Source organism: Equus caballus, chromosome 8 (assembly GCF_041296265.1).
Source record: "Equus caballus isolate H_3958 breed thoroughbred chromosome 8, TB-T2T, whole genome shotgun sequence".
NCBI classification, from domain to species: domain Eukaryota; kingdom Metazoa; phylum Chordata; class Mammalia; order Perissodactyla; family Equidae; genus Equus; species Equus caballus.
In genome coordinates, this window is record NC_091691.1 from 18,371,275 (window position 1) to 18,395,096 (window position 23,822).

At 53.3% G+C, this 23,822-nt stretch overlaps 1 protein-coding gene across 6 annotated transcripts in view; it reads left to right on the forward strand.

Moving 5' to 3' along the window:
- NOS1 (nitric oxide synthase 1) overlaps positions 1–23,822 on the forward strand; it is a 175,263-nt gene that overhangs the window by 45,044 nt on the left and 106,397 nt on the right. For 3 of the 6 annotated variants that reach the window (XM_023647063.2, XM_070275422.1, XM_070275425.1), the window contains exon 1: positions 23,056–23,242. The exons of 2 other annotated variants lie outside the window; for them this stretch is intronic. The gene's annotated coding sequence lies outside the window, so the exon portion shown is untranslated. Of the gene's footprint in view, positions 1–22,690; positions 22,830–23,055; positions 23,243–23,822 lie in introns of those variants that run through there. One more of the 6 variants, XM_070275424.1, reaches the window with a different exon arrangement.

Genomic DNA, 23,822 nt, shown 5'->3' on the forward strand with positions numbered 1-23,822 from the left:
TAGGGATGGGCAGGACAGATGATTACCCAGAGAGAAAGAGGCAAACACCCTCCTCAAAAATGGGTGTACTGGTAGGAAAGGAAAATGGATACTAAGAGGCAAAAACAATAAAGCCTGCCAAATACTTTTCCTAGCCCTATTTCATAGGTGGGAAAGTTGAGGCTCAGAGAGGGTAGGTAACTCGCCCGGAAGTCAGGAGGAGCGGCTGGAAGTAGAGCTGTGTTTTCATCATTGGCATCTCACTCCACAAAGGTCAGGCCACTGTCCTTTGGGACCCAGCCACAGACCGTCTGGGCTGCCCTGAACTTGGGAAGTTGAATATCTGACTAATGGGGTCAGGAAGCCAGCCTCTTGGCCGGTCAGGGGAACCTTGCAAACGAACCGTAATTCAGTAATGCGATTTCCTTGCCTGGAGCAGACTGAGTGTTCTGGGCCAGTGGGAGTGAACGCCTTAGCTTGTCTGGCTCGGTCTTCAGGTCAGGAGGGATGGAGGCTTATGCACCAGTCAGGCCTGGGTCCCCACCCCACTTCTGCCACCATCTGACTGTAGGGCCCTGTCTCCTGACCTGCAAAATGGAAGCCGTGAGAATCTGCCCTCGCGGGACCGCCATGAGGATGGGGAGACACGCTCTGCAAAGCCCCTCACACAGAGGCTCCTCTCGGCACGTGGGACATGCCAGGCAGAGACGTGCCGCCATCACGCTGTGTTCCCTGGTGCTGCCGGGCACAGACTTGGCCCTAATAGTCACGTCTGGCTAATTCATCAGAGAATCAAGGAAGAATGCGACTTCTGAACAGGGTGAAGGCTCAGAAGTTGCAAATTCAGGAGCGTGAACGCTTCTCCCATATGGAGTTGACCTGAAGTGGGTCGTGGCCCCATTTTTAAAGAAAGCTTTGACCAAATAAGTCAACGATGTTAACTCGCTGCCTAGCAATCGAGGCGTATTTCTACCACCTCGAAAGAGCAGAGTGCCCTCCACGCCTGAGAGATTAGGAACAGCTCTTGTCTCTCATTGAAGCGGGCTCCCTAAGACGCCACTGGGACACGGATTAATCTGGGGTGCCTGCGTATGCCAGCTCTACCCTGGACCCTTCTGCATGATCCGTGGCAGTTCTTGACTTACTGGACAACCCTGAAATAATGTACTTGCTCTGTGACCTTGGGAGAAACACTTAACCTCTCTGAGAATCAGAAAATGCAGTTCCTACCAGCACCTACAGAGCTGTCGTAAGGACTTGAAGGTGATGCATGAATGACAGTGCCTGGTGCCTGATAGAAATCCTCAGTTACTGGCAGTTCCCATTATTATTAAGAGACGCGCTTCTTTCAAAGGATTCTGCAACTCGTAAGGGGCCCCTCGGATCCCAAGGAGTGAAGCTGGTTGTATTTCTCTGGAAGCGGGTGAAGGAAGTGCAGAGCATTGGCTGGCTGCTCACATGGGGGAGAGGGCACTGGGTCTTTCTGAAGGATTAGGGCGGGCTGGGAACACATGAGGGAGACCTTCCCCCTTGCTACCTCCGAGTGCCCTCCTGGAGGCATCGTGCCTCCACTCACAGCAATCTTGGTGTTGTCCCTTCTGCTTGGCCTAGGGGACAAATAGACTCTCCATCGTAGCTCAATATCCACCAGCTTCCTAAGGAAAGGCGTTGAGAGAGGCGCAGGCATGGGATGGAGATGGATGGTTTCAGTGCCCACCAGGGCTCCTGGCACCCAGGGGACCTTGTGTGTGTGTGCGCACGCACATGTGTCTATGTGTGTGAGACACTATCCTCAGCAGTCAGGTCTTCCAGGACGAGTGGCGGATCAAGCACACAGGGTTGCCAGAGGAGCCCTCTATCCACCGGGAGGGCTGCCTGCTTAGTTTGGGGGCTGCCAGCTGCAGATGGTCAGATATTAAATTCTGCTCAATCTCCCATCTGGTGGCTGCTCTGGCTGGCCGGGAGAATTCCCCATGGGCCAGCTCTGGGCTCTGGACAAGCCGCTCTGCCCCAACCTGACCCTCTGGTGACCCTCAAACAGGGCAGTGCTCAGCTAATCAGGAGGGTCCTCCCCCTGCCGCCAAGCATCCTCCATCCCTGGCCAAGGCAGCCTCCTCTGCTTTCCCCTCTGAGTCTGCTCCCCTAGAGCAGGGGAGCAAAGAGCACAGGATTTGGCATCAGGTCAATCAGGGGTCACATGCTGGCTCACGGAGCATTTGTCTGAGCCTCTCTGAGCCTGTTTCCTCCTCTGCGATCCCTACATCAAAGGGCCACTGGGCGGATGAAATAGGAGATACACGTGGAGCAGCATCACTCAGGCTTGGCACTGTTGATATGTTGGTCTGGAGAACTCTTTGTGGCGAAGGGATGCCCTATAGGGTGTTTGGCACCATCCTTGACTTTGACCCACTAGATGCCATTAGCATCCCACTCCCCCACTGTGACAACCAAAAATGTCTCCAGATGTTGTCCAATGTCCCCTGGGGGTCAACATCGCCTCCACCGAGAAACACTCGTGTGGAGAATTTCGTGCTGTGGTGACACACGGTAAACACTTGGTAGACAGAGACTGCATGAGCCCAGCCTCCGTTTTCTGTGTTCAAAAAGGGAGCACTCCTGTGGGGCATGGAAAACTTCCTGGGCACCTGGTAAGTGCTCAACAAATGTGAGCTCCTCTTGTTGTTATCTTGCCAAGGGATCTTTTACATCCTTTGAAACGAGGTTTTGAAACCTGTGGTTCAGCATTCATACATCAAACACATATGGAGAGCTCTAGGCCAGCCCAGGATGGATATGTATGTGGGCCCAGTTCTTAAGTAGGTAAGAAAAGGGGACCAGCGGGCAGAGGGGGACAACAGAAAGACAAACCGATAACCATTATCGTTGCCATATCTTATTGTTTTTCTTTTGCTGCTATTTCCTCGTTATGATAATTAACATTTATTGACCACTGACTCTGTTCCAGGCGACGTTCTAAGATCTGGAAACATATTATCTCATGTCATCATCCTAATAACCCTAAGAGGTCACTTCTGATTATTTCTGTTGTGCGGGCAAGGAGACGGAGGTAGTTCCGGAACTTGCCATGGGCATCAGCCACACGATGGCGGGCATTCCACAGCGTTCCTGGAGCTCTGTGCAGGGAAGGGTCAGGAAAGCGGGGGGCGCATTTGAGCCATTAGCTGGATTTCTTCTAGGGAGAGGAGAGGAGGAAGGCAGGTCCAGGCAGAGGGTACAGCCTGTGGCCGGAAAAGTCTCAGCTTTTTTTCCAAGGGGCAGCCAACATTTGGGGGAAGATGTACAGAAGGAGAAACAGCAGCCCAACGCCAGTGGTGCCAGGTGGGCGGGGCAGCCCCTCCTGGAGATCCCACAGCCACATCTGTTCCCTTCTTAACCTTGTTATCCCCGGAAGTGTTATGATCCTGCTTGGGTGCCATCTGCTGTGCTAAGATGACCAGTGGCCCCAGGTTGGCCGGGACGTGGAGCTCCCAATGCCAAAACCAGGAGAGGCCCAGGCAAACCGGCACAGCTGGTCACCCCACCTGTGGCCCTTTAATCATGCCGTTCAGGGCTTCTGCAGGCGAGTCAGCTCTGGGGTGATGCCTGCCCGCTTCCCACCCGGCCAGCCTTCTAATCCCCCCGAAAGGGCAGGCGCAGGCCAGGCGGTCCAGCAACTGTTTCCCAGCTGCTCAGCAAAGCCGGCCTACCCGGGGCAGGAGAACCTGGGAACAGCTGGGGAGACCCAGACCGGGGCAGGGACTTGCTCAGGGCCACCGAGAGCGTCAGCAGCAGAGCTGGGACTGGAGGCCAGGTCTTCTGAATAAGCAGAATAATTTTATTTCCATTTAAAGCAGAATGATAAGAACTGAGGCTTCTCAAGCTCTTACTGCCTCCCAGCCCCACAGTGATCCCTTCCTGCCATCCTGTCACTGAATGCCCATCCTGACCCCAAAGGTTAGTACTTTTCTTGTCAAGATCATCGTATGGGGGGGGGGGTGGAAACTGAGGCACAGAGAAGTTAAATGGCTTGGCCACGGGCACCCAGCTTGGAAACAGTGGAGGCAGGATTCAAACCCAGGAAATCAGACACCCCAGGCAGAGGAGCTAACCACTGAGCAACATGACCTCATAACTAGTTTCTTACCCGGTCCCTGGTGGTACTGCTCTTGGCAAGTCTGAGTTTGGGACCCTCGCAAAGGACTATGGTGTGGAACACACACACACACACACACACACTTTTCTGGGTCTTTCGTCCCAGGAACCACTTCCCTGACACCAGAAGGGCTACATATTTATTGTGGGGTCGCTACATGAGGAGGCCCCAGAAGGGACAATGCTTCCCTTAGGTAGTGACTTGCTAATGGTGGCATTTCTGGCACTGTGATAGGTTAGAGCAATGGTGGACAGGGGACCCTCCCAGAGCCTCTCCCTCCCTCCCTTGTGGAGAACCATTAACTCTCTTTATAATTCACAGGGCCTGAGGGATCATGGCAGGGGACAGGAGGCAGAGGTGAAAGGAGAGATGGAGTTCATTCAAAACTCTTTATTGGCACTCTGTTAGGCATTGCAGAGCCAGCCAGCTGTGAATAGGGCACAGAGACAGAGACAGACAAGCAGCTAGGGAGCCAAGGGCAGTGAGATCTATGCCAGGTTGGAGGTGAGCCCAGGGGACTCAGGAAGCGTGGAGGGGGCACCTGCCCCAGTCTCAGGAGGTCGAAGAGGCCTCCTGGAGGAAGTGATGTCTCAGCTGGGATCTGCTGGATGAGAAGGGGTGAGCCAGGTAAAGAGGGGTGGGAAGGTGTTCCAGGCATAAAGAAGAGCTTGTGCAAAGGCCCAGGGGTGGAAGACAACAGCCCATGCCAGCCTCTGCGAGTCACTCTATTCTCTATTTCGTTAGAGGCCAGGTCAGGGGGTAGGGGAGGGGAGAGGTAAGGCAGGAGAGGTGGGCAGGGCCTGGATCAGATAGGGCCTGTAGCTCACTCCATCTTGAGGGCAATGGAAGGCCACTGACGGGCTTGAAGCAAGGGAGTGACGAGATTCTATTCGTGTTTTAGAATACCATTCACTGCTGTGAGGAGAATGGATTGGATGGGCGGAGTGAAGCTAGTGTGGACATGGGACTGATCTTCTTGATTACCCGATTGTCTTCAATCTTATTACAGTAGATGGAAGGGCAGGGGAGGGAGGGAGGAGGGAAGGAAGGAGGAAGGAAAGAAGGATATGGATGAATGGATAGAGCCCATAGAACCAATGAACACACATTCAAGAGAAAAATTTCAACTTAGAATGTGAAAGAATTTTATAATAATCAGAATGGCCCAAAGATGGAAAGAATTGCCATGAGAGGCAGCAAGTGCTCTATTTTGGGGGGTATTGAAGCCCAGACGGAGGTAGGATTAAGTAGTACAGCGATAAACAGCAGTATTGGTACCCCACTTTTGAACAGGACTTCACATTTCTAAAACAGTTTCAAATACTTTATCTCCTTAAATTGTCATCGCAACCCCATATCTTGAGTACTAGCTCCTTTCCACAGATGAGGAAATTCAAATTCACAGAGGTTCAGTGACTTTTCCAGCTAGTAAGAAACGGAACTCGCCCTGGAAGCCTTCTGGCTCCACTCCCCTGTTCTTTGCAGAGAGCCCCAGCTCACCTCTGAAGGCCTTCCCACCCTGAAATGACGGAGTTCTTAGTAGAAGGCATTTCTTGCCTTCTGGAGCTTGCACTGGCAACACAAAATGCTACGTAAGATCCGCCCCGGAAAGCCGGTTCCTCAGGATAGGCAGAGGAGCCTCATAGAAATAGGACAGGTCTGGAGTCATCCAAACTGCCTCCTGCTGGCTGTGTGGCTTTGGGAAAGTTACCTTACCTCTCTGAGCTTCAATTTCCTCATCTATAAAATGGGGGTTATTAATATCATCTTCACAGTGTTGTTGAGAGAGTAGGTGAGACGAAGTATATAAAGGGCTCTATTGGTCAGGATTCCTTTGGTTGTAAGTGACAGAAACCCAACTCCAGACTCACAGAAAAAGGAATTTATTGCATCCCTAGTTCCCTCTGTGCTCTGCTGTCTCTTCTTCTTTTGCCCTGGGAACCTCAGCCTCTCCTCCTACAGATGAGCCTTTTCTGAATGGCATGAGCAATACCGCTCCCAGCTTCCGTTTAGCATCCTCAGCAGAGAGAGAGCTTCCTTCAACCAGCAACAGTATATCAGTCCCAGGGAAGGGCTCTGATTGGTCCTGCCTGAGTCACATGCCTGCTCTTCAGACCAATCACTTTGGGGGAAGGGTATGAGGTACCAGGAATGGCCAGGCCTTCGTCTTGTACTCATCGCTACGGCCGAGGAGTAGGATGTATTAGGAGAGAAAAGATGATGAAAAAGTTACCCAAACCCATTACAAACTCTCTCACAGTGTCTGGCGTGTAGGAGCTGCATTAAATGGGAATGTCGTTGGTGCTATTGTCTGGAGGGGTCAGTGACAACCTGGTTCGTAGAGAAGGCTGGAGCTGCAGCTTAAAGGCTTGAGAAGATTCTAGTGGGGAGAGAAGAAGGGAAAAGAGAGGTCCAGGTCAGCTACACAGACCTTGTTAATGCTAAGTTCGCGTTCCTCAGTGGTGACCATCACGCATTGCCCCAGCATCCGGTAGATGTCCTCTTCAGAGAATAAATGTGGCAGAACTAAACTGTGGGGCTTCAGAGACATCTGGGCCACTACGGGTTCCCACACTCTGAAGCATGCAAACTTGGGTCTGTGGTTTCTTCTCTTATATGCGCATTCCTTTCATTTATTACTTTATTCAACAATATTTTTATGCAGCTACTCAGGCCTGAAGATTCAGCAGTGAAAACACACACACAGCCCTCATACTCAAAGCTGGTCACACTCAGTCACAACTTATCTTTACTTTTTTCTCTCCTGTAGAGAAACTTAAAATGTTTACCTCACCAAAGGAGGGATAAGAAGAATCATGATTAAGGTTATGATTTATGTAGCTGAGTCAATGAACTTGTGTTGATTCAATAACAATTCCAGAATGATTACGTACTTTCCCCTTGGGCAATTTCTTAGGAAGGAGGCCCCTGTCCATTCTGTAACTCACTGAGCGTTTCAAGCGGGTTTCAAGCACAGGAATTATATGCCCTGTACACATGCTCTTTGTTTGGCCCACAGAGCACTGTTTAAGTATAATTAGTTCCAAGCATTTAAAACTCAGATGATTTCATATAAAACCTGAATTGAAGGCTTCTCTTGAGAAGCCAGAAGACCTAGTGATCAAGGACTTGCCTTCCATATGGCAACAGTCGGCTGGAGCCGCGTTGCGTCCACCCCTTTAGACAAGACCTGTGCTCTCTAATTCTCTGAGGTCCGCATGCAACCCATTTCTCAGAGTCATTAACTGGCTGGCTCCTGCAGCCATTCGAGTTTGCTACCCTGGGATTAGAGGCTATTGGGTGAAAGTGTCAGCGTTGCCAAGGGTCTCTTCCTCACCACGCTGCCTGCCCAGCCTGCCCAGAAGCCCTTTCCTCTCCAGCAGCCCCTCCAAAAGCCCGGGGAGTAAAAGACCTGTAGCCCAGGGAGAGCGACCTCTGGATGAGGCTGGTGAAGCTCAGCCTTGCCTTTTCTACACCCTGTTTTCAAACCCCAGCCCATTAGGTGAAGCTGCTTTGGGGAATAAAAGGCAGAGATTCAAGTGGTTTTCATTGCATCAAAAATGAGTGTTTTACCCAACGCGGCAGGAAGGCGGTTTTAAGCATCATCAGAATCACCTTCATTCAGCCTTTGAATAGCTTGATTCTCAGGTTCTCTGAGCTCAGAGAGCCTCTTCAACAGGCACACGAGAGCAGGGCCAGGAATGGGTGGTTCTTTGACTTGCGATCAGGTTTTTGGGGTCGGGGGGAGCTCTTTAATCACTTCTAGATGATTTTTGTCCATTAACTTCCAAACGCTGGGTAAAAATGAGGAAGAAGTGATTCACATTCTGATTCAAAGAGCACTTATTGAGTACCTAATATGGCACTTCAAGTGCCATTGACAAGACAACAAATCCCAAGACTGTGTCACCAACTCGGACCTCTTTCGAATCCTTCTGTCTAACTTTCTACTTGACATCTCCATTCGAGTGTCTCCCAGACACAGTAAACATCTGTGTTCCAAACTCAGCTCTTCACTCTCACAAAAAAGAGAAAAGAACTCGCTCACATCTTCCCCTGCTCAGGAAACATCAGCTTCATCTCCACAGTTGCTCAAGCTAAAAGTTGGAAGTTATTCTTGGCCTCGTTCTTGCTCCTCCACAGTAGTAAATCCATTATGGAGTTCTGCTAGGTTTTGCTCCTAACTGACCTGCCCGTAGGTTAGTTACTGTAGTGCTGGCTACTGTGACAGATAGACCCTACAATCTCAGCACTCAATAGGATGGAAGTGTATTCTTATGTCAAATAAAGTGTAATTAAGGATGCAGATGGTGATTCAGGGACCCAGGGAGCTCTCACCTATGACTCCACCATCCCCTGGGGACTTTGCTTCCAATCAATGTACAGGAACAGAGAACAGAGGGAAGACACATCTGCTTTTAACTGCTTCTGCCCAGAAGGGACGCCATCACTTCTGCTCCCATTTCATTGGTGAGAACCAGTCACATGACCTCATCCAGATGCAAAGGGTGCTGGGAAATGTAGTCTCTGGCTGGGCAGCCGCTTCCTGGCCACAACTATACACTGTGGAAGTGAAGTTCTGGTGGACAGCTGGCCATCTCTGCCTCAGTTCACTTCCTCTACCTTCACTGCCACTTCCCCAGGCTAAGCCACCATCACGTCTCACTTGGGTGCTGCAACAGTCCCCTTCTGGTCTCCCTCACTCCGTTCCTGTTCCTTCTCTGGTCTGTTCTTCACAGCAGCCAGCGTGGTCCTTCAAGCCATAAATCAGACCATCTATGTCATTTTTCACACTCGGAATAAAATACAAACCCTTCACTGAGGCATCCGACGCTGTGATTAGCTGATCCCTGCCACCTCTTCCACCTCATTGCCTACTTCCCCCATCACTCGTGGTTCCTCCAACAACCACCTCCATCCTTGACATGTTCTGTTGTCTACCCTTGGACCACCTTTCCTACTTGGCTGACCTGCCTCAACCTCCAAGACTCAGCTCAAACGTTAGCCGTTTCCTCAGAGGACAATGGTTTTACACAGTGAAGAACTGGAAATCTATTTGTGTGGCTGCTTATTTATGTCCCTTCCTGGCATAGGCTGGAAGCTCCCCAAGGGTAAGAGCAATGTCTGTTCTCTCTACTGCTGTGTCCCAGCACCTAGCACATTGCCAGACACTAGTAGGGGCTCAATAATTATTTGTTGAGTGAATGAATGAGTGACATGGTGTCATTGGAAATGATACCGTGGCACAACCTGATAATGGTCTGTTCTACTATCATTCCTTGGTTCATTTATGCTTGCAACCCACAAATGTTGGTTGAGTACCAATGGAGGATCCTTCCAAGGATCCCCATTGGCACAACCTGATAATGGTCTGTTCTACTATCATTCCCATTTTACAGATGAGAAGATGAGGCTCAGAGATGGGAAGTGGTTTTTCCCAAGGTCACACAGCAAGAAGTGGGGGACCTACAGCTCAGAGCTCTTTCTAGCTGGGTCTCTTCTTACTGCTCCCATTTTGGGGGTACGTCAGGAGATTTCTCTTTGTCTTCCCCCAGAGCTCCCATCCCCTTCCCACCCCCAAGGAACCTGGGAGGCTCAGCACTGCTTCCCAGCTCCTCTAGATCCTAAGCTGGCACAGATTATGGCGGATACCTCCCTGTATCTGTCAGGGCCCTGGCAAGAAGGGATGTGCACTCAACCTGTGCGATGGAGGAGAGATTAATGAAGATTCTATTCAGAAAGGTGTGGTCAAGGTCAAGGGAAGCCAACAACGGAGGGTGCAGGACCCAGGACCATGGGGAGCCTCAAAGAGCATGAGGAGGGAATAGCTAGCAGAACCTGGAGAGTGAGCTGTGTGGAAAGGACGTAGCCACTGCTCTTCCACCCCACTGGGAGGGACCCGGGAGGGAACAAAACCAACCTCGCTGTCCTCCCACCCCCTATTGTCCCACCAATGCTTTCCATTGGCTAAATCCAACTGGAAGCCAGAGGCAAGGGACTCTGCTGATGGGGTCAGCCTCCAAGGGCAGCAAGCAGGGCACAGAAGGGGGCGTGGTTAGTGGATCTGGAGAGGAGAACAGATAATAGCCAGCCCACACCGCTTTTAAGCAGAAAGATGAGAGGCGACCCCACCCATTAGGGTTCCTTTGGCTTCAGCAACCATAAGCTGACCTTGGCAAAACTCCAGCAACACGAGGAAGGTGTTGCAGGGATTCAGGGTAGCTCTAAGATTTCGAGGAAAAGCTGAGCAACTGAGCCTCAGAGGCAGGCAGCAGAGGCCCACCTGAAGGGGAAGGGGAGCTCCCCAAAGAAAAGTGAGGGGCAGTCGCCAGGGAAGGGATGCAAATGTCGGGCCCACAGAAACAAGAGATGTCTTCCCAAGACTCATTCCTACCAAAAAATAAATAAAACCGAGTCAGTTGAGAAGCTAACGCTTCACCAGACCTTGGAAGGATCCTCCATTGGTGCTCAACCAACATTTGTGGGTTGCAAGCATAAATGAACCAAGGAATGCTAGAGAATTTGGACTTGATCCAGAGGGCACTGGAGACTTTGCAGTGCTTCGAGCTCGGGAGGTGACATGGTCAGCTTGGCATTTTGGAAAGGTGTCTCTGACTTGGATGGGGAGACTGGATTGCGGGGGGCAGGGAAGCCTGCTGAGGCTGATGAAGTGGCCCAGGTGAGAAAGATGGTGGCTCAGACTAGAGAGTGGCCGCAGAGAGGGAAAGAGGGTTATGTCCAGCAACTTGGGAGTTGGGGGCACAGCCTGAGCCTTTGAGACTATATACATATGACAGTTGATCAAGCTGCTAAATGCAGCTCAGAGCCCCATGGGTGGGCTGGGGGTGGGGGTTGCAGCGCTGGGTTGGGGGATGAGCAGCAGCAGCATATGCTGGCAAACTTGTCATGCTGTGGTCACCCCCGCCCACCACAGCTGGTGACTCCCCAAACCCCTCCCCATGAACTGCCATGGACATCCCTCTACCTGCCAGGATGATGGAGCCCATCACTGGCCCAAGGGATCTCCCATTCTGTTGGCACAGGGAGATGGGCACAGGGCTGACCTGGCCACCTAAAGGAGAAATGGGAAATCAGCCGGAATCATCCAGAAGATGCCCACACCCTCCACACAGCATTTCTGGAGAGTAGGGGCAGCCCAGAATTAAACCATGGCTCCAGAATTGTGACCTTCATCCAGCTAACCCTGCGCCACACAAAATTAGGTGAGGGGTTAACTCCACCTTTGGCAAAATGCAACCTCCCAGGGGTTCCTAGGTGCGCCACCACTTCCAGTTCTTTGCATATTTCTGCAAGGAGCTCCTCTCCCTTCTCCCCGCCCACCTTCCCTGGGCCGACTCCAATCTTCTCCAGACCTCAGCTTGGAAGTTACACCCATGACGTGTGTGTGGGGTCGGGGGGGAGGGGTAGGGCAGGTGGAGGGCAGGGAGTAGGAGTTCCTTTGCCCCAGGCTGGGTAGCCATTCCTCCTCCGCGCTCCCACCACCACCTCTCCTCGTCCCCCTTAATGCGCTGCACTGTCATTGCGTGACCTTGAGTAAGTTACTTAATGTTCTTGGAGCCTCTGTTTCCTCATCTGGAAAACAGGGTTCTAATGGCAGCCACCTAACAGGGTCTTTGTGCACTTTAGATGGTGTGGCCCTGGTGACACAGAGCGGAGTCAGCAGGTGCTAAGTCTTAGCTGCTGTGGCCTCAGCCACTTCTTGGTCATAAGACTTCCTGCAGAATCAGCTACGGACCTTGTTTCTCCAGCAATGTGATTTCCCAAGACCTCAGGCGGCCCCTCATTGATTTGGGCAGCTCTCCTATGAGTACTGATCAAATATCAAGGCTCCCTTCCTCTTGGGGGTGTTAATTGGCCCAAAAACGGTATGCTTTGGGGCCCTACAGATTTCTGAATGGACTCATTGATACCTTTCCAGTGGTATCAACTCACAGAGGAGTCAGGAGGCCTTGAAGTGCTTGGAAAAGCCATCCTTTTTATATTGAAGGTGCTGTCCTCGCCTGTGGCATTATTCATTGGCTGGGTACCTAAAGCTTTTACTTCCTGTATTCAACAACCTTTTATTGGCACCAACTGTATGCACATCCTCCGCCACAGTATCTAAAATTACCCTCAGCCCAGTTCTTCTCTGCCCCCTTGTCCTGCTGTTTTTGTCATAGTATTTAACACAATTCGACATTAGGTTATTTGTTTGTTGACTTATGGGTTTTTATATTATTTGCGTCTTTGCTTGTTTGATGACTGGCTTCCCCGACCAGAATGTCACCTCCAGGGGGCCAGGCCTGGGTCTGTTCTGCTCATTGCTGTGTCCCCATGCCAGAGAACATACAGTGGGTGCTCACTGAATATTTATCAGATGAATGAATGCACAGCACTGAGCTGGGCATTTTGGAGGAAAAAATAAGTATGAACACCAAGATGTGGATTCTGGCCTCAAAATGCTTATTCGTTTGGTGGTCAAGGGAAAATAATTATAATTCTGGAAAGAATTGGGTGCGATCTAAGAGAGGGGCCTTGACATTCTCCGAGAGGCAGGGGAAGGGAGATGGGAAGGGGCCTCATAGTGACGTCATATGGGCACCCTTGTCCCTGTCTGTTTCCTCCAATGGCCTGACTATAGGCGATAGCCTGACAGCAGGGACGTGTCTGTCCTGTTCATTGTTAATCCAGGCACAGGATGGAGTCCCTTGTGTGGCACATGGCGGGAGTTCAGTCAGTATCTTAGTTTAGTTTTAGTTGGCAGTTGAGGCGAGGGTCGGAGTGCATGGAATTTCTTTGGGATGGGTTCCCAGGAAATACCAGGAGGAGAACGGAGAGGTGAGACAGGGAGGGGAAAGAACCAGAAAAGTGTGCATTACCACTGTGAGCAGCTGGAGCTGAATCCTGCAGGGGAGCCCAAGGGGCCGGTGTAGACCCCACATCTCAGAGTTAGAATCCCACTCAAGGGTATGTGTACCCCTACTCCTGTCAGGCATTGGTTGAAGGCGCTCCAAGGAGAGTATGTTAATTTTCCAAAGTTTCTCTTCTGCAAAAGAGTTGCAGGTGCTGCCAGCTGGAAACTGGACCAGTATGCATGGGAATGGGAGGTGCCCATGGGATGTGGGTGGAGCTCTGCCAGGAGGCGCTACAGTCAATATTCTTTGAAGGAATCAATAGATGAACGAATGGACGTTGGTTGAATGCCAATTACATAGCAGATGCCCTGTAGCTGTTTGTTAATGTGATTTTAAAGCTTTTGCAAGACAGGTAGATACTGGGGCTCAGAGAAGTTAGGTAACTTGCTGATGGTCACACTACTAGCAAGAAGCAGTGCCTGGATTTGGCCCAGTCTTGTCTGGCCTCAGTGCCCTCTCTCTCTCTGTCTCTTTTCATAATGTCAGCTGGTGGGATACAACAGTGATGTGGATACACCGCGCTGGAATGTTCAGGAAAGGCCCCCATTTTTCTCATTCGTCCTCCTTCTCTCTCTGTCTTCTCTTGGGCTCCATGTCTGGGTCAGCCCAACCTTGTCCCAAAGTCCAGTCAATGGACCCCCTTACCCTGAGGTCACCCCCACCCTCCAGGGCTTCACCTCAGCCCGAATTCTCCATTAAGATCGGCGGGCTTTAGAGTCCCATAGACCTGAGTTCAAATTCTTAAGCTGCCACTGCTTAGCTGTGTGTCCTTGCACGGGTAATTCTACCTCTCTGTGCCCCAATTTGCTCCCAGTAGGCCAATAATACCCAACTCGCAAGGCGGCTGAAGATGAAGGGAGATTAGCATGGCCCATAGTAAGTGCTCAAGGAATGGTAGCCATGGTGACCCTGAAGAAGCGATGCTTAGCTTATTTGTCACTTGCTACCCCAACTCAGTTGCTATCATCAACTATCATGCCGTGGGTAATTGCACAGACCCTGGAGCCAGTGTTCCTGGTTCAAAGCCTGGCTCTGCCACTTACCAAGTAGTCGAGAGCTAATGAATGTAAGGTGTGGCTAGCATGCTACTAAGTGTTATTATCATCATTCTTGTCATCGTCGTCACTAGTACTACCTGAAGTCCTCCGTGAGTCAGGAAACCTTTATGAAACACCTACTGGGTGCCAAACATCGGGCGGTGGGCCGGGGCCCAAGAGATGACGACAGCGGGTCCCTGCCCCAAGGAATGCTGGGTCAGATGCAGAAACAGAGGACACAGAGCTAGCTCATCCCTGGGGACAGTGCTTCTCTGTTCTAGGACCCCCTACGGCTCTGCGGCAGTGTCTTGGGGGCTGCCGTTGTGTAGGTGGAGGGGGGAGGGTGAAGAAGGGGGCCGTGGACCCCCTTGCCTCCCTCTCCAGAGCTGACCTGTTTCCATCTTCTGCGTATCTGGCTTCCTCCTATAGGAAGGAAAACAGATTCCCTGGAAAAACAGACTTGAGAGCTGCTGGTGCTAGCAAACTTGAGAGCCTAGCCCAGCGCTGGTATTTCTGGAATACCGAGCTGGAATTTTCCCTGCTCCTCCCTTTACCACCTTCCCATCATCCTCTCCCAGGGCTTGGGCTCAGGATTTTCCTAATTCTTAGAAATAAGGCCAGGCGTGCCATCTTTTCTGGGCGTGTCTGTGGTAGGATGGGGAGCAGCCCTGGCAGAGATGTCTCCTAGGATGGGGGCAGGGGGATGTCACTGTTGCTGAGAAGCTGTGTCATCCTGGAGGGACGGAAGAACATTGCTGTCACACCCAGGGAGAAGGGCAGGGAGTCAGTCCCTTCCCTGGGGACCCCTCACAGACACAGCCCCCTCTGAACACCCTGCTGTCCCTCTATCCAGGCTTCTCGCTTGACCCAGAAGCCCCCACCTCCTGCCTTACCGCATAGCTAGGGGCTCCGTGGGTCTCCATCCTTCGCCTTGACCGCCCAGCTGTGAGCTCTCTGGAGGCCACACTATGAGGACCACTGGTGTCGAGAAGCTGTCCCCGTCCCTCTGTGCAATTGAACTCAGTCACTGAGTGCCTGGGATGAGCTAGCACACTGCTGGGCATATCGCAGAACATAAAAAATGGATTCAGACGTGGCTCATACCCCTCAAAGAGCTTCCAACCTCAAAACAGAGACAAGAATCCCACACAAATCAATAATAATAATAAAAGGGGAGGAGCTACCCCTGACTGACATACTACTATGTGCCAAAGACTGTGCCAAAGGCTTCACATGCATCATCTCATTTAACAAGCACAAGCCTCTGACGTAGGGGATATCGTCATTCCCAATTTTGACACATGAGAAAGCTGAGGCTCAGAAAGGGTAATTAACTTGCCTAAGGTCACACAGCTACAAAGTGGAAAACCCAGGACCGACTCCAAAGCTTTTAAACCACACCATATCCTTGCACACTCCCCTCTTTCCTGCAATTAGAGAAGACTATAAGACATTTTGCTCGAGTGTCAGTTTGAATAAATCAAATGCCAAAACATATGAAGCTAATGGAGCTCTGAGCTGTCAGGCTGGGGAGGAGAAAGTGGGTTCTCTCATTAGGGCTTCCGAGTCAGGGTGAGGCCAGCAGGATCCCTTTCTGGGGTTCAGCGCCGTGTAGACTGAAGAGTGTCAGCACACTAGCAGGTTGGGTTGTCACTGCTTATGAGCTGTGAGCTTGTCTGACTTCTGCACTGGCCTGATACTCCAGGAGCCAGGAATTCTGCTCCTGGGGGCTCAGTCACCCCAGCCCCCAGCATGGTGCCTGCCCATGGCCCCCCAATAGAGAGGGGGCGGTAAAGGATTAAACGGACAGTGAAAGATGCTCCCAGACCAGCAGCTCTCAAGTTTGTTTCTCAAATGGAAGCTAAATAAGGAAGCCAGATACACAGCCAGATCAAAACAGGTCAGCTCTGGAGAGAGAGGTAACGGGGTCCTCAGCACCCTTCTCCAGCCTCCCCCTCCACCTGCACAACCGGCAGCCCCAAGACACTTGGGCCACAGAGCCGAAGGGGGTCCTAGAACAGAGGAGGAAGCTATACTCCCCTCCAATCCACTTAATACTGTAGATGGGAAACAGAGACCCAGAGAGGGCAGGAGCCTTGCCCAAGGTCACACAGTGGATGGAGGACAGAGTTGGATAAGAAGTCAAATACCTCAACCTGGGTTTGGGTAGCTTTCTGGAATACTGAACTGGAATTTTCCATGCTCCTCTCCCTACCACCTTCCCATTATCCTTTCTCAGGGCTTGGTCTCCGAATTTTCCTAATTCTTCGCAATGAGCCCAGGCATGTCATCTTCCCTGTGCATGTCTGTGGTATAATGGGGAGCAGAATTGTAAGAGATCTCTACTTGGATGGGGGAGGGGGATGTCACCGTTGCTGAGAAGCTGTGTCATTGAACTCTAAGTGTCTGCAGGCTGAGGATCAGGACCCAGCCCAGCTGACTGGCACGGCCTTACCAGCACAGAGCAGCTAACCTGGGTCTAGAAGGCCACCTGCCTCAGTTTCCCCTAAGGAACTTGCTAAAAATACAGCCTCTTGGGTCCCACCTGAGACCTACAGCTCAAAATCTTTGGAAGCAGGGGCCAGGAACTGGTATTCCCCTTCTCAGGCAATTCTTATGCACCTGACAGTTTGAGGACCCCTGTTCTATGTTCTGCTTAAGACCTTCTTTGCCACTCGAACATCTCCACTCATAGGTGCTGAAATCCATTGCCTTGATCAGAGTTCTCACACTGGTGGCCAAAATGGTCTAGTTTGGTGGAACATTGCTTCCAAAACATTTGAATGTGAATGCCTTTAGGTGGGGCATGCACTCCAGTTAGCCACAGGCCCCACTACTCCGCGATGTCTCAGACTCAGCCCATTTCATCTGTTCCCGGGAAGCGTTGGCCTCTCCCTGCCATTGCCTTCAAAATGCAAATACTTTGGTGGCCCCCACACACCCAGTATGAAAGGCCAGCAGAAACTCTAGGTTTAGAGGATTTTGAGATACAGTGGGTACCTTGAGTTGAGATGGGGGAACACAGAGATGGGGTCCTGTATTGGGGCGCAGGGGAGAATAAAAGGGCTATATTGGGGGTATGAACAGCAAACTTAGGGCTCCTTCCTATATTTCAGTGGGTTCCCTTGGGCTTTCCAGACCCCCACCCCTCCACTCCCCTCCACCCTAATGCCTCCACCCTCACACCCTTTTTGATGCCTCCTCTGTGGACTAGACAGAGTGGCAACCAGAAGATACAGGCAGACCCTGGGGCCGCCCAGCACTCTTATCCCACCAATGTCCAGGCCCGGAGGTCGGGAAGCTGAGCAAACAGCCGCGGGACCCACAAACAAGGTTCCGGAAAACAGGGCGGCTACGGTGAAGGGCTAGCGCCATCTGTCGGTCACTCCGGGAACTGCGTCTCTGCCGACCGCGCAGCGCAGAGCACAGGGCGCCTGCGGACTTGCCAAGCGGGTTCTCAGACAGGAAGTTGCCTCCTTTTTGCCCATTAAAGCGCCCTGAGAGGCCGTCTGGTTCCATCGCTTTTAACCTTCTCAAGGTCTCGACTCCTTTAAAAAGCCGCAGAACGCTATGAACCCTCTACCCCGGAAAAACACACCTGCACTTGATTTTGCATATAATGCTAGGGAGTTGGCCATCCTCCGGTTAAGATCAGCTTGTGAGACCCAGAGAGGCCAAGGGGTTAGCCCAAGTTCACACAGCCCATTAGTGACTGAGCCGGGTCTGGAAGCCAGATGTTCCAGCCTCAGATCTCGTGTGTCTTATGCACAGGCTGCCTCTTTAAGCCTTAAAGGACTCCTCCCTGTTTCTTCCCTGCCAGAGCCATGTGAATGTCCGGGGTGGGCGTGTTTGACCAGTCAGCAGCCATCCCAGGGACTGCGGCACCCCCACTCCTCCCAGGGGTTCTGGGCTTTCAGACAACACTGCTCCCTACTCCCTGGTCATGCTGGCCCCAGGGTCCCCAGAGCCTCTGTGGTGACCCACCCCTCTTAGGGGCCCCAGAATCAGCACCCTGAGCTGGGAGCCAGGGCAGGGATCTGATCGGCCACTGACAAGCTGTTGCCCTTGAATGAATTGCCAAACCTCCCTGGAACTTGGCCTCCCCATGTGTAAAAAGCCAGGGTTGGGGACAGCCATCTGCAAGGGCCCTTTCGCCAGTGCTGTCCCTCTGTCTCTAACTGTGCACACTGAGCCGCAGGCACCATCCTTCATAAGCACATCTGAGCAACTTCCCCAGCCAAGCACCCAGGGACAGGGCTGAAAGCTGAATTCTCTTCCAGAATTTCCAGGGGACTACTTATGGGAGGGGGCTCTATGAGCAAGGGGAGCAGGGGGCACACACAGGAGGCAGCCCCTGGGTCTGTTAACACCCCATGTGGGCCTTCACCTCAGGACAGAGAGGTAGACCAAGGGGCGTGGCTTGGGGATGGAGTGTGGGGGATGGTGAATGAGGGATAAAGGCGGTGGCTGAGACAGACACAGGTTTGGTACACAGTTGATGGCTAATAAGAGAGAATTACTGTCATTACATAGCTGGACTCCCGTAAGCTCTTCATTCATTTATTCAAGAAACATTTCTTCAGTTTTTGGATGCAGCAGAGGTTCTCAAACTTGCGTGTGGATCGGGATGACCTGGAGAGCGTGTGTAAACCACAGATTGCTGGCCCCAACCTGAGCGTGTGGTTCGGCAGGTCTGGGGCAGGGCCCTAGAACAGACATTTCTCATAAGCTCCCGGGGGATGCTGAGGCCTCTGGTCCAGGGAACGTGCTTTGAGAAGCACTGGCTTCAAGTGACAAACGAGACAGACCTGCCTCGCCTTGAGGAGCTCTTCACAGTCCAGCATGACAGAGTAAACATCGTCAAGTGTGTTGTGTTATGAAAGAGGAGCTGCAGGGCACTGCGGGAGCTCAGAGCGGGGCTTCTCTCAAGAGGGGAGACCTGAAGGCCAAGTAGACCTGACCCAGCAAAGCGGCAGAAGGGGGAAAGTTTCACTAAACACCAAACACGCTGAGGATGTGTGAGCACGCCCCTTACACTTCTCATCCATTCCTCCCAGTCAATGGGAGGGAGGCAGGATTAATCCCATCTTACAGATGAGGAAGCTGAGGCTCAGAGAGGCGAGGGACTGGCCTGAGATCAGGTGGTGAGCGGGTAGCCCTAGCCTGCCTGTTCACGGAACACCTGTCGGCTGCCGCACCCCTCTGCCGCTTCTGCCCTGCACCCCCGTGCCCCCCTCCCTGTGGCCGCTGCCACGTTCACACAGCTGCAGAGGCCCGCCAGCCACTGTCTGCGCACTTCCCCTGCCTAAGTCCTTCAAGTGTTTTCACTGCTGGGTGAATTCAGCAGATGCCTTTCGATCGCAGCCTATTAAATTAGCCCCTCTCTGCAGCCAAAAGAAGATAATTATGTTTTCATTAGCCCTGGATAATGTATTACCCCCTCAGTGGCAGCCACATCGGCAAACCTCCTCCCTTCCCTCTCCTCCCCTTGGCTCCACGAGAGCCCTCGGCTCCCCTACCTCCCGGAGCCCACCCCTGAGCTGACAGGTGGGGGCTGGTTAGGGTCCAGGGTAGCAGGGAGGGGGGAAAGGGGGCAGCCTGTCTTTGGCTGGGAGAGTCCTTTTACCCACCCACCGTCCACTCGGGGATGCAAGAATAATTGTTATCCAGGTGACCACGTATGGGGAACTCGCTCTGTGCTGACCCCTAGAAGCATCTCAACTGCGTGAATCCTACAGCAATCCGGGAGAAGGGTGGCCTTGTCAGCATCTCCCCCTGAACAGCAAGGGATCAGATCACAGCCAATGCCCAGAGCAGCCTCCAAAGGGAAGGACCAAAAAGGGCACCTCACCCGAGGAGCTTTTGGAGGACTGTCCCAGAGCCCCCACGTGGCCGTGAGTCTCCCTGGTTGGATCCCCCTGGGGTCACTGCCCAGCACAGTAAAGTGGAGTCCCCAGAGCCAGGATCCACTCCCCAAACACCAGACACCACCCTGGTGCCCAAGAGGCGGCCCTGACATCACTCTCGGTCTTTCTTCATGAGCCGCCGAGGGAGGCAGGAAGAGCCCCACCTTGGGGTCAGTAGGACCCGAGTTCTGATAGCTTCTTTACCACCAATTGACCGGGTGACCTGGAGCAAGCCACTTTGCCTCTCGGAGCCTCTGATTTCCCCTCTGTAAAACTGGAATGAGAAAAGGGATCATCTCTTGCAATTTTGATGATGATTCAGTGAGACGTACGATACCTATAAAATGCTTGGCTGGAGACTGGCACAATGATAAGTGCTCAGTAGAGGAGCCGTTATTCTTTCTACGACTACAACCTCCATTCGTATTGTTACTCGTCCCTTAACCCCACGGAAACAACCAGAAGTGTGGGAAGGGGAGTGTCCCTCTGTCTCTTTCTCTCTCCCTCCCTCTCCATCTTTCTCTTTTCCCCTCTCTCTCCCTCTCTATCTCCCTGCTGATCTCTCTCTGTCTCTGTCTTCTTTCCCTCTTTCTCTCTCTCTGCCTCTCTCTCTCATTCTCTATCTGCCTCTTTCTCCTTCTTTCTCTGCTTCTTTCTCTCTTCCCCTTTCTCTCTCTCTCTCCCTCTGTCTCTCCCTCTCTTCCTCCCTCTTTTCCTCTCTCTCTCTCTGTGCTGCTCTCTGTCTCTCTGTCATACACACACACACACACACGCACGCGCACACACACAGGACCCCTCGTGGTGACTGGCTGCTACCATGGGCTCAGAGGCCCTGTCTTCCCAACTCTCTATCTCCAGAGCTACCTTCCCGTGCTTTGCTCTCAATTGCACCAGGACACCTGGTGGCGAGGACAGAATTGGAGGAGTGGGTTTCAGTCCCCCTCCTTGCAAATCCAGGTCAACTCTGCCTTCTGCAGGCACAGTCCAGCCTTGGCCCCGACCCCACCACCTCGTGGCCCCCATTCCCTACCAATCACCCTTCTCCCCTAATCAGAACGGCAGGAGCTCTGGGAGAGGAGGCGCCTCCACCGCGGGCCTCCTCTGGTCCTGACCTGCACAGGTGCATCTCTGTTTTAAGCAGGTGAATCACCAGCCCAGTGGAAGAGCAGCTTCCCTTCCCCTGGTTTCCTGATTTTTCCCCAGTTACCATGGTAATTGAGGGGAGCAGTGTTCTGAGTCTGACACCACTGAAGCCCAGAGCTCAACTTTGATATGGTTCAGGCAGGGGAAGCAGGGCCCAGGCTGGAAGGACTCAGCTCCAGCCCTGACTCCCCAGGACGCCCCATCCAGCCTTTGTGTCACTGTTCTGATCCTCATCATCCTTTTTACTATTTTTGGCTGCTGTTTACTGAGCATTTACTATATGCCAGTCACTATGCCAAGAGCTTGGCCAGCATTCTCTCATTGTGTGCATCTTCCGTCTACCTCAGGCCCATTGCACCCCTGGGGAAACAGGCCCTGATCTTGCCCCATGCGGCACAGTCAGGAAGCGGCAGAGCCTTGGGGCCGAGAGGGAATTTCTCCTGTCTTCCTTCCAGCCTGTTGAAGACAACACAGACCTCCACGCACCCCTGCCAGCTTATTCGTTATTCCTTCCTCTCCTCCTCCTCATCCCGCACACCCCTCTTCCTACCCCCAGAGTCACACCCCCTTCTCCCGTGCTTGATGTGCAAGACGATCTGAAAAGCATCTATTAGTGACAAAGGGGGTGGTGGTTTTCCTCTTTGCCTCTTCTCTGCACAAGTCAGAGCCTGAGTGGCTGGGAGGAGGGAAGATCAAGCCACCCAGAGCCAGGTGCTGAGTGTGTCCGTGTGTGTGTGTGTGTGTGTGTGTGTGTGTGTGCATGTGTGTGTGTGTGTGTGTCTGAATTCTCTCTTTCCTTGATATTCCCCCATTTCCCCAAGAGTGTGTGAGCAGCAGCAACAGTGAAATGCAAAATCCTTTGCAATCTGCCCAGGAAAAGACAGCTTTGGAGACGAGTTTATATGGTTACCCATATGTTAGGGCCCCTAAGAAAGGAAGGACAGCTCGGTTCTCTGCTTCTTCCCCTCCCCGCCGCCCAGCCCTGGGCCTCTCCCCACCTGGAGGTCTATCAGGCCACAGGTGAGCCTGTCCCCTCCGTCCTTCCGCATCCCCAGCTGCCAGGCCTAAGTGCTGCTCCAGGGAAGACCAGAACAAGGCAACATTCCCAGAACCGCCTCTCTCCCTGTCTGCCCACCAAGAGCCAAGGCCAGAACCCAGTCTGCAACCTCCTGGGGGCCCCTGGGGGCTCCCAGCCACGCCCAGGACGTTAGGCGGTGCAGCACACTGTCCCATTAAGGAATGTTATCCCTACACTGATCAAGAGACAGAAATAACCATCCCTGCCTCCCAGGGGGCCCTCTGCGCCCTAAGAGAAGTGCCCTGTGCCTACTCCATTCGGCCCCCTCCAGGCGCCCAGAAATTGTCATGGGGTGTGTGTGTGTTTCCTGATAGGAAAAAAAAAAAATGGAAATTAGGTTATATAAAAGATGTATGCTTTGGAGCCCAGAGCGGCTCTTTTAATGAGGGTTGCGACGTCTCCCTCCCCACACCCATAAACCAGCCGGGTTGGACGTCACCGCTAATTCGTTTCAGCGATGATAGGATAAAGGAGGGACACTAAGAAATAAATTCCCCCTCACGACCCTCGCTGAGCTCACGGCTCCGTCCCTACATATTTATGCCGCGTTTCCGGCCACCGGGAGCTACTTAGCGCCGCGGCTCCTCCGAGGGGCGGCCAGGCGGCCGGGCGGACCGGGTGAGCCAGGGGCGCGTGCGGGGCGCCCGGCGCTGCGCGAGGAAAGCCTGCAGCCTCCGTCCCGAACTTGGGTTCGCTGGGGCGGAGGGAGGGGAGGGGTCAAGGGAGGGGTGGGGGCTAGGCGAGAGGGGGTGGGGAGGGATCAGAGAGGCACAAAGCGGAGGGGAAGGGGGAGGGACGCGCGCGGCTCCTACCCGGAGGTGAGTGGGTGCGACTGGCGCCCGGCAGCCGCGCGCGCGGGGCGGCGGAGCCGGAGCATTCGGAGCTGGGAGCGCGGCGGCCGCGGGCGCCCGGGAGAAGGAGGAGGAGGCGAAGGAGGAGGAGGAGTAGGAGGCGGGCAGGCGAGCGGACCGGCGGGCGGGCGGGTGCGCAGCGCGAAGAGGCAGCCTCGGCGCTGCCTGGCTCGGCGGCAGGTGAGTTGGCCCAGGCGTCCCGCGCCCCCGTCCCTGTCCCCTAGGGCGCCCCGCTCCCGTGCGAGGCCCCAGTGCGAGCGGGAGGCGCGGGGTTTGCCGCGCGTCCCAACTTGATTCGGGCGGCCTCGTTCTCCTCGCAGCGGGCAGCCCCAGGCCCCGGGGCTCCGGTCCCGGGGGTCGACGCGCCCTCCTCGCTCCAACTTTGCAGGGACCCCCAGTCCGTCTCAGCCGCGCGCTTGGCTGCGAGCTGCGCGCCTGCGGTAATGGCGGACCCTTTGGCACCGCTCGCAACCCCAGCCGGCAGCCTGAGGCTGGGGGCCGCCAGTCCCTGGGGATCGTTGCACCTGCCCAACCTCAACTTTAAGCTTTCCTCCGTGCCCGGCCCTCCCGAGGTATGGCAACTGCGAGCCCGCGGCAATGGCGGACTCTTTGGCATGGCCAGCTACCCTCGGCGGGGGGCCCGAGGCTGGGAGGGCTCTGCTCCCGGGGAACGTTGCTCCTGCCTGGCTCCCAACTTTGCGAGAATCTTCGTTGCGCTCTCGCGGTAATGGCGGGGCCGCCTGCACGTCTTACTTCTTCA